This window comes from Jaculus jaculus, chromosome 6 (genome assembly GCF_020740685.1).
Source record: "Jaculus jaculus isolate mJacJac1 chromosome 6, mJacJac1.mat.Y.cur, whole genome shotgun sequence".
Classification (NCBI taxonomy): domain Eukaryota; kingdom Metazoa; phylum Chordata; class Mammalia; order Rodentia; family Dipodidae; genus Jaculus; species Jaculus jaculus.
This window is the reverse complement of record NC_059107.1, coordinates 50,613,152-50,623,585: the sequence shown is the minus strand read 5'-3', so window position 1 is coordinate 50,623,585 and position 10,434 is coordinate 50,613,152. Positions and strand designations below refer to the sequence as shown.

The window sequence follows — 10,434 nt, the reverse complement described above, 5'->3', positions numbered from 1 at the left end:
GGGAGAAAAGAGTTTATTTCAGGCTTAAAGAATCCAGGGGAAGTATCATTATGGTAGAATAAGCTAGCTAATTGCCATAGATTCAAAGCAAAGAGACTCCACCAACACTGGCAAACACAAGTATCCAGAGTTCAAACTGCTTTCTTATGTACCTAATAGGATGAGGCTAAATATATGCCCCTCCCCCAAGTGACACTACCTCCAGTGGAGGTGCTGTATATTCAAGTTGCAAGATCAAACTTAATCAGGCTATGGAGGATATGCATTTACATTCAAACAACCTCACAGGTATTTAATAATATTAGGCATCGTTAATGGAAAAAATATGATGAATGAAATGGTATTCCTTTTGTTTTGCTTTTCTATAAAACTTAGCATACAGAGTGCAATTAATTTTAGACAATGTTTAACAGACAGAACAGCTTGTGACATCTCAGAGAAGACATCTGTGAACCATGTCATCCCAATGGCTCTTGTATTGACAATCCTTTCAGAAGCATGGAAAATTAATAATAAAGATATGGCTGAGTTGGAAGATGAATAATAAGGTTAAGGAAGGTTGTATTGTATACACTTGACAAGATAGGTTATCAGTGACCCATTAATATTCTTAGGGTCAACTTGAATATTTTGTAGGTGTGTGTGTGTGTGTGTGTGTGTGTGTGTGTGTGTGTGTACCCATTCACACATATGCTATATGCAATTGTGAAATGTGTCTGGATACAATGTTATTACCCAGTGCATATTAATTTTGTGGCCATTTTTTGTCTTCCTCTATCATTCTTCCACTTTATTCCCTTGAGACCATGTCTCTGAAACTATTTTTGTCAGTGTGATTGACACTAATAGATCTCCTATCTTTTCTTACCTCTACAATGGTATTACAGATGTGCATCATCGTATCTGTGGATTCTGGGAACCACATTTATCTCTTCATTCTTATGCTACAAATATTCTCATCTGCCCAGCCATATATCCAGCCCCTAAACTTGTACTGATATGTGCAAAGTTCAGTGATTAATTTCATGGGGGCAGGAGAATGACAGTTCTCACTGATTTATAAACTGACCAATTTACAGAAATCACCAGTTCACATTTCCAAAACAGGATGTAACTGTTGTGTTACAGCCCATCTTGGGTTCTTGGGTTTTTAGTATTTTGTCAGTTTGAAAATAAATATATGTTCAATGATAACCATGTACATATATATATATATTGTTACCAGCCAGAAGGGTCAGTAAATACCTATAACATTCTCCTGTCATAGTAGAGACTATTAAAAGAAAACTATTTTTAAACATCTGCTATAACTATACTCAGATTGTGAAAAGCATGCACTTATGTAGAAATAAGTGCAAATTATTTTAAAGGACTCTTAAGAATGATCTAAAAATAGTAAAAAAGTTAAAATGAGTTAAATTCACATAGTGGTTTGAGCAACAGATGTGACACTGAAGACTGTAAGCAAAGACCTGAAGACACAGACAGATCTATTAAATAAAAACTAAAAAGGAGAGAAAATGTATAATGTGGGATATAGGTAGACACTTCAACTCTAACTGAGCTAACGTCCTTAGTGTGGAAATTTTAGTACAAAAAAAAGAAGCTCATGGACAATGAAACAAATAAGCAAGAAAATAATGTTAATATGTTGACATAAGTCCACTAACACTTTTTTTTGTCATTAAATATAATATTTTATATTTAAACACCACAGAGGCAGTAGGTGAAAAACTACATTTAAAGTTGCTTATGAAAGGATAGGTGGAAAATTAATGTTTCCATGTTGAGATGGAAACCGAATAAACCAGGCTAAGGAGTGATCCAATAAAAATTTCTCTGTAATATATGCACATTAATAATAATTTCAAGTAGAATTATGAGAAAAATAATATAATGTCCATATAGTTCACTTAAGTTAGTAGTCATAAATACTTAGGAGGTACTTCAAATGTGTTTTCATTTCCACTCCATGAACACTAGGTGTAATATCCACAGTGACATCTTAACCGCTCCCATGTTTTGGTTTATACCTTTCTGTCACCCTCTTCTACATTTGTAAACTGGCATATATAGTTACAACAACATAGTCTTTTGTTCATACTTCAACAAAATTTAACACATTCTGTGTATACTATCATGAAATAAACAAATATTAAAATTTCTAATTCTATGCCAGTAATGATTATCACTATCTAAAATATCATATTTCAAGCTAATTCTTTTTCTATTGAATTTTTGTTGCTTCTATTTTTTAATATCAGAAATGATTTTCAGTGTATGTCAATTTGTACACATGTCAGGTTTTTCTCTAGATTGTATATCTTAGTTGTTACCACCTGATGTTAGGTTTTCACATCTGCTTGTTTCTTCCAAGTTTAGACAAGACAGTAAAGTAATTTACATTTCCTTTTGAAGTGTAGAGTTGTGTTGCTCCACACTTTTGATTTGTCTAGTTTTAAGATTGAATGTGTTAGAATATGATAGAAGATTATCTTTTTTATATGTTCTATGTGTAAGTTATTTGATAGTGAAGCTGAAAATCTTTTGAAATTTTTCTTATATGTTCAGCTTTCCTCTTTTCTGTCTTGCCTAGTTTCTACTGCAACATGTCTTATTTCTTATTTGCTTTTATAAGATTGCTTTTTATTTTCTTATTATGATATTTTAATTCAAGCTAAGAGTAGTTGGTTATATGCCTTGTCTTTTCTTAAAAATGTGTCCATATTTTAAATTTTAACATGGTTGTGGTAGTGTGAATGGAATAGAATGGATGGCCCCAATATATTTAAGATTTTATTAAAGTTTGTAATTTAGGTCTGCAGCCACTTGGATGGAAGATGTATCGCTGTGGGCAGATTTTCGGGTCCAGCCTAAAGCTGCATCTGAATTCCAACCTAAGATATGCAAAGTGCCATAGTTCTGCCTGGGGTTCATAAAGTGTTTTTCTCTCTGCTTTGACCTGTGAAAGTGTTTCAGCTTCTTCTGCCCTTATGGAACTTCCTCTCTATCTTTCATAAATCCCTACCTCCATAACTGTGCCTGTTATGAAAGTTCATCCCAGAAATGTGAGAGTAATGTAGGAAAAAACCCCCGCAGGGGGCCCCCACGCTCTGCCCGGATAAGGAGACACCCCAAATCACTCACGAGAAGCAGTCTTGATGCAAACTGCAAGAGGATTTTATTCCAAGCGCGCTGGGGCCCACAGTCGTACACCTCACAGGGGTAGAGGACTGCAGAGCCCCGAATGCAGGAACAGGACAGTTTTTATAGGGTTTCTAACAAAGCCTGTGCCTTAGACCAATCATTTTCTAATATTAGGAGCCCCGCAGGGTGTTAGCCAGTCAGTTGGTGCCACCCCATAGTTTCTAAGCCAATTAGTTTATGACCTTGGTGGTCAGCATTTGCGCAGGTCCTTGGGTGGGAGTAGCAGAGTGTGGTTCCAGTCTCCTATGACCTTGGAGGTCAGCACTTGTGTAATTCCTTAGGTGGGGGTAGCAGAGTATGGTATCAGCCTCCTATGACCTTGGTGGTCTGAGGCAGGCTGCTACAGCTTATGGTGCGAGCTACTAAGGCTAACAGTGTGGGCTATTAAGGCTTATAGTGTAAGGCTTATAGTGCAGGCTATTTACAGAAACCAAATAAGTGGTTCACTTCATTACTCATTTCCCATCCTTGAGGGCTATCTCATGCCCTTTTACCTAGTTTTATATTAGGAGTGGGCTCTGATATAATGAGAAGAGGGATTCTTTACTTGCTTCCAACAGAGAGTAAAGCCTGGAGTTTGAGGTATGCAGGGAGCCCGCTTAAGCTCCCCTTGGAGTGTGATAGTATTTCTGAGCTTCTGAATTCTTGGGCCTTTCAGTAACTACTACATAACTGGTACTGGAATGTGGGGTATGGCTGAGATGAATCTGACCATGAAGATTTTGGTCCTTTGAAGCTTTTGTTTTAGAGGAACGGGCATGGAGTTGGTAGTTGCAACTGAAGATGCCTTCTTTTTTTTTTTTTTTTTTTTTTTTTTTTTTTTTTAAAAATATGGAACGCTTCACGAATTTGCGTGTCATCCTTGCGCAGGGGCCATGCTAATCTTCTCTGTATCGTTCCAATTTTAGTATATGTGCTGCCGAAGCGAGCACTGAAGATGCCTTCTTAAATGTTAAGTCAAGTATTATGGACTATTGTGATGAGGGTTTGAAAATTCTAAGTACAGAGAAAACTGCATTTATTGACTTTGTTTATGAACTTTCTATTGGGGGAAAGAAAGACTGCAGAAAACCTTGCTGTAACTGTGCTACAAGCATAAGGGCTGGCTATGTTCTGTTGCCCAGAGAGTTCGACCAATTTTAACGTTATAATGGACTGATGTAATTGGCTAAAAATATGGGAGTAAGAGATTTAACATGTTAACTTGGAATTGTTTGAGCAAGTTAAAATTTCCTGGTTTTCGGTTGTTGAAGCTGCTATTGTCAAGCACATTAGCAATCTTAAGGAAGATGGCCCAGCTACTTTACATTAAAACAATGTCTGAAGAAGAATGTGATAGAAATACAAACTATTTTGGGAAAACATTGACTGGAGAAGGAGCTGGCTTTCATTTCATTCCTGAATTAAGAATATAGCTGTGTCCTATACACCTGGTATTGATTTCAGAAGTGTGCAAAATGTGTAATGCTGTCATGAAGTGCCCACATAGTTTCAGCAGCCACTGCTCAGATGCAGCATATGTACCAGGAAGGACATGATGTCCCTGAGGAAGAGGCTTGCAAAGCCATTGAAAGATAGACTGTGGTTTGCAGTGGAGAAGCAATATTCTGTTCACGTGATTTTTTGAACTTACCAAAGTTTTTGGCTTCCTGATGAATCAATTTCTTCTGTCCTATCATCAAGGTCATAGGTTCTGTCTTCCACATGAGTAACTATGTTGGTGAGTGGTTCTAGAGAGGTTTCATAAATTCTATTTGATTTTTGTTTTCTCTTATGATGTTTTGTATGGTGTTTATCTCCTTTGAGGTATGATTTCAATATAAATTCTGATTTGCTTAATGCTTCTTATAGTTCATTCTTGCCTCTGATCTAGTCTTTATTAAGCTTAATCAACTGGTATTTGAGGTATTCCATTTATTGACTTACCTTCAATTTATTCATATCTTTTTGTAGGGTTCTAACATTTTTTTCCATCAAGTCAAGTCTAGTGTCCAAAGCTGAATGTTCTAGGAGATAATCCTGTTCAATTTAATTGATTCAATTGTTGGTTCTTTGATAGTTTGCTTTAAGTTAAATGATTTCCTTTTCTTATTCTTTTTTTATTATTTTTTTTATTTAATTAAGTAGTTTTGTATTCAGTAAATACAGTCAGTTTTTTACCACTGTTAGGCTCATCCGTGACCTACCCCCTCCCCTTGGTCCCTCCTTGTTGAGGTAAATGGGTTGTGCATTGTGGGGTCAACCCACAGTTATTGGTAGGATAAATGTCTCTGCATATCATGACCCAATATGTGGCTCTGACATTCTTTCTGCTCCCTCTTCCGCAAAATTTCCCTGAGACATGTTGGGTTCATTTTTGGTCTGCTTCATTGATGAGGTGTTGGGGGCCTCTGGGCCTCTGGCTCTCTGATTTGGTAGGAGTTGGTTTGTCTCTATGTTGATCAGGGTCTCATTGGTTGTTGTGTTTTCATTTTGGGAATGAATTGCTATAGATATCTCTATGATTTCACTGGAGGCTTCCATAGCAGGACTAAGCATCATTGGTGGAGATCTCTCAGTTTTCTGACTTTTGATGTGTTATTTACATTGTTGTCTACCCATTTTAGGAGCCTGTGTGTTTTACTGAGGAGGAAGCAAGTTTGTGTCCTTTGGCTTATTCACCCTCTGACTCACGTGAACAGGGATGTTGGTACTTCGTGTTCAGTCAAGATACTAGAGCAAAAGGCCTGATTCCACAGCTCAAACAGGTGTCAGGCCTCCCCGAGCAGGGCACAATGGGACCTACTATGACCAGGGAAATAGTAGGTATAAGGGAACAGGGATCTGACCTACTTCATGCTGAGACCTACAGGACATGGACCAGTGCAGGCAGCCTAGACTGGGGAGGCAGGAGAAGCCCACACACTGACCTGGCAGGGAACACAGTCCCAGGCTGTGGGAGGGGACTAGTAATGGTCTGGCCTACTCACTCTACTAGGTTCCTTGAAATAGCTACTCCTTAATCATGTGTAATTCTATATGATGTGAGGTCACGTTCCAATTTCATTTCATTTTTTTCCATGTCCCATTCTGGTCCATACAACAAAAACCTATGTGTCTGTTTCCAAGACCATCATTCTACTTCTCTCCATCTTTTTACCTGGGCATGATTATTTTTTATTTTTACTTATTTAAAAAAATATATTTATTTATTTGAGAGTGACAGGCAGAGAGAGAAAGAGGCAGATAGAGCGAGGGAGAGAGAATAGGCACACCAGGGCCTCCAGCCACTGCAAATAAACTCCAGATGCGTGTGCCCCTTGTGCATCTGGCTATCGTGGGTCCTGGAGAATTGAGCTTTGAACCTGGGTCCTTAGGCTTCACAAGCAAGCGCTTAATCACTAAGCCATCTCTCCAGCCAAAGAAAGGAGCTGGGTGTGGTGGCACACACCTTTTTATTTTTTTATTTATTTATTTGGTTTATCGAGGTAGGGCCTTACTCTAACACAGGCTGACCTGGAATTCACTATGGAGTCTCATGGTGGCCTCGAACTCACGGCAATCCTCCTACCTGTGCCTCCCAAGTGCTTGGATTAAAGGTGTGTGCCACCATGCCCAGCTCCTGGGCATGATTATTTTGAGGGAAAATCCCATTTAATGTTTATCTGGGGTTATCAGTGATGACACATATAAAAATAAAGAAGAAAATAAAAGAAAAGAAAAAAGTGATAATGGTAAATCTGTGGCAAGAAAGCATTTTTTATACTCAGAAGATATTGTCCACTTAGCAGTCATTAAATGTGGTCTCCTTTGACAACACCACTTTCTGTTAGATGGGTTTCAGGAGTTTGGAATCTTTGCTTTCAAGGGCTGGAACTTGACAGCCATAGTTCATCATCCACTTAGGCTCTGTAGAGGCTTCAGCTCACCCTCCTGTGTATGCTAGATGTGACTATGAAGAATTCCTGCAGTATGTTCTCAGACACACATTATCAGTATGACTAAAGCCAAGTCAAGCCATACCAACACACTATAGTCAACTAAAAATAAACAAAATAGCAGATATTTTTTACTCTGCTTCAGTGCACATTATACAAGGTAAGATTTTTTTTTTTTTTTCACAGCTTCTTTTATACAGAACTCCTCATGCATCATTATGCCCAGTGTTCTGTGAGCCTTGATCTAATGAATAGCAGGAAAGACAACAGTCTCTGGGCAGTCCCCAGCCCTCCAACAGCATGTTGTTATTTATTATTATTATTATTCAAATACAAATCCCTTCACACAAGAATTGTTCTTCAATTCTATGCAGTTCTACACTTCCAGGTTTCTATACCTTGTCTGCCTTTCTAATTTATGTAATCTTTCCAAGGTCTGAGGGCATTAAGGCTTGCAATACATGATTTAAGCATTGAATTCTCTCTGTTATGTATTTATACCACACTTAAGCCTGATAATGCTGGTGATGATAGAAGAAAAATTAGAGCTGGGTAGACTTGCTATTAAAATAACTGTATACTTCAAATAGACAACCTTCTCTCCTATTCATATTCCCAGTGGAAACACTAAATGAAGAACCATACTGTTGTTGTTTTGTTGTGGGTGGTATGTGCATATTATATCCATTTATGTTTACAAATGCACATGCCCCATGGGTACACATGTGGAAGCCAGAATAGAACATTAAGTGCCCTCTATCACTCCTCTGTATGAAACATAACCTCTCACTTATTCTGGAGCTGCTGTTTTTGGTCAGACTAGCTGACCTACCAAGCAGCAATTCTTTCATCCTTGTCCCCTCAGGTCTGAGGTTACAAGCATATGTGGCCATGTCTAGCATTTTACATGGGTATTGGGGATTAAGCTCAGGTCTTTATGCTTGTATGGAAAGGGTTCTAACCTGCTTATCTACCTCTCCAGCCCAAGAACTGCTGTTTTTACTTTTATTAGCAACATATTCAATTGCCATGGTGTCCTGGCAATAATTCTAAAGTTATTTTTCTCATACTTTTATTAGTAAAACATCAGCCTTCTCCTTATTACCTGCTTAATTGTATGTAGCCAACCATAGTCAAAAATATTATGAATGGAAAAGTTCAAAAATAAAAGATTTATAACTTTTGATCTGCACATTGTTGAATTGCACAGTGAAGCCATCTCCTGTCCCACATCAACCTATCACTTTATTGTTCCCATGCTGGGTATGCTACCAACCCATTTACACTGTGGAAACTTTTGGGTCCTCACATTTATTGTTTTGGGGGAATGTTCAAATAACTCTTATTTTACTTTTTAATGGTCATATTGCATAAACTTGGTGCTGTTGATAATTAGGATGTGCCACAGACAAGCCAGCTGAATGAAATAAAGAAATTGTAAAAGTTTTCAATTTAGTAAGGAAAGAAAAAAAATCATTAGCTGGATTGAAGAGATGGTTCCGTAGGTAAAGGGCTTGCTGCACAAGCATGAGGACTTGAGTGTGGACCCAGCGCTCATGTAAAACGTCATGCATGGTGGTGAGTGCCCAAGATCTCGGTAATGGGGTCAGAGATAAAAAGGATCTCCAACACTTGCTGGATGACTTGACTAGCCAAATTCATTAGTCTTGGGTCCAGTGAGAAACATGCCTTAAAAAAAAAAAAAATAAGAAGAGGCCTGGAGGGTTGGCTTAGCAGCTAAGGCATTTGCATGAAAAGCCGAAGGGCCCTGGTTTGATTCCCCAGGTCCTACATTAGCCAGATGCCCAAGGGGGTGCACATGTCTGGAGTTCATTTACAGTGGCTGAAGGCCCTGGTGTACCCATTCCCTCTCCCTTTCTCCCTCCCTCCCTCTTTCTCACTGTCAAATAAATAAATATTAAAAAATAAAAATAAGAGGATTTATTAAAGAAGGCACCCAATGTTGACCTTGGATGTCCACATGCATGTCCACATGCTTGTGCACATAGACATGTACAGCTACATACATAAGACTGTACATACAGACATACCACACACATAAATGTGAAAACTTATATGCTGAGGTCATATTGTTTATAATATTTTCTTCAGATTATGAAATTATGTATGTACTATATTATCTAATATCATAAAGGAAGAGGTTGAGTAGAATACATGACTATATCCATATATTATATAACTTTTATTTCAATATATTATTGGATTTTGTTTTTGGAATATTTGTACTTATTTATTTGTAAGGAGAGAAAGAGAGCTAGGGAGATAGATAGAAAATATGGATGGGATGGCAGGCCTTTTTTCACTAAAATAATCTCCAGATGTCTGTATCATCTTGTGCATTTGGCTTTACATTGGTATTGGGGTTTGAATCTGAGCCATGGGCTTTGCAAGCAAGTGCTCTTAAGCACTGAGCCAGCTCTCCAGTCATATGATTGTGTTTTATCTTTCCTGTACCTAGTTTATAAACTTTACCATAGCTATTTATGTAAAGGAACATATACATTTACAAATATATGCCATATACTTATATATGTATGTATATAACAATACCAAGCCATATTTTATCTATATATAGAAAAAAAATATATATATGTATATGTATATATGCATATATATACTACATGTATATATATGTATATATGTATATATAAGAGTATAGGTACAAAAGTATATATATATGTATGGGGTATGTGGATGGGTGTGGTGTGGCTTGGCATTATTTGAAGTTTCTGATATTAGTTGGGTTCTTGTAAATATCCTGTGTGAAATAGAGAGATATTGCATGTGTCTTATCTCACCATTATTTCTATTGATATGAATTTACCTAATGATAAATAGATGTTCTACAACTGAATTATATGCTTGGTTGTCTTCAAATGACTTATAAGGAAAAGAAGAAGAGAACAAAATAGCAAGAGAAGTTAGGTATAAAAAATTTTAAGAGGGAAGAAGAGAGGGAGTTCAGAATCTGAAAAGAAAGGTCTTTGAGTTTACATATTATGCATCTTTTAAATTAATCAATTGTTTTTTTTTCTTTGAGTATATTCATGGACTGTGACCTGAATTTCACATTTTGGTTGTTAATTTTTAATTATAATCCTATCTAAAGTTCTTGGTTATTTTATCATAGCTATTATTTATATATACAAGTATACATTACAACTTACGAAGGCTGTCAAACTCTGAAATATTCATTTCTTTATTATCATGGTATCGAAGTGAATACTGTCACACTTCAGTCATAAATGTGTCACTTCTGCTGTTTTGTGTTGCCACTGGAGTTTTATGT

At 37.1% G+C, this 10,434-nt stretch overlaps 1 non-coding gene across 1 annotated transcript; it reads right to left on the bottom strand.

Annotated features, from left to right (window-relative positions):
• Window positions 1–4,032: 4,032 nt before the first annotated feature.
• On the bottom strand, window positions 4,033–4,139 carry LOC123461779. Its single transcript, XR_006637844.1, has one exon. It is a non-coding gene; the product is annotated as a U6 spliceosomal RNA (small nuclear RNA).
• Window positions 4,140–10,434: the final 6,295 nt, after the last annotated feature.